Genomic DNA, 347 nt, shown 5'->3' with positions numbered 1-347 from the left:
AGAAATTTTAAATAGTTAATTTGATACTAACATTGATATATTTTTATCAAATTTTTATGAAATCTTCAATTTTATATTTTATTCAAAAACAAAAAACATTATCGCTTTTTCAAAATCATATAAGAGCATATTATAACATCTCGCTACATTGGAGATGCTCTTAGTATTCATTTAATAGTGTAAGTAAAATAGCAAAGTTAAGGGGCCAAAATGTACATTACAAGAAGTTAACTGTGCGTAAGTAAAATAGAAAAATTAAAGGGCCAAAATGTACATTGCAAGAAGTTAATTGTGTGTAAGTAAAATAGAAAAGTTAAGGGGCCAAAATGTACATTGCAAAAAGTTAA

Source organism: Cynara cardunculus (assembly GCF_001531365.2).
Source record: "Cynara cardunculus var. scolymus isolate 2C chromosome LG 8, CcrdV1, whole genome shotgun sequence".
NCBI classification, from domain to species: domain Eukaryota; kingdom Viridiplantae; phylum Streptophyta; class Magnoliopsida; order Asterales; family Asteraceae; genus Cynara; species Cynara cardunculus.
This window is presented reverse-complemented; position numbering follows the sequence as displayed.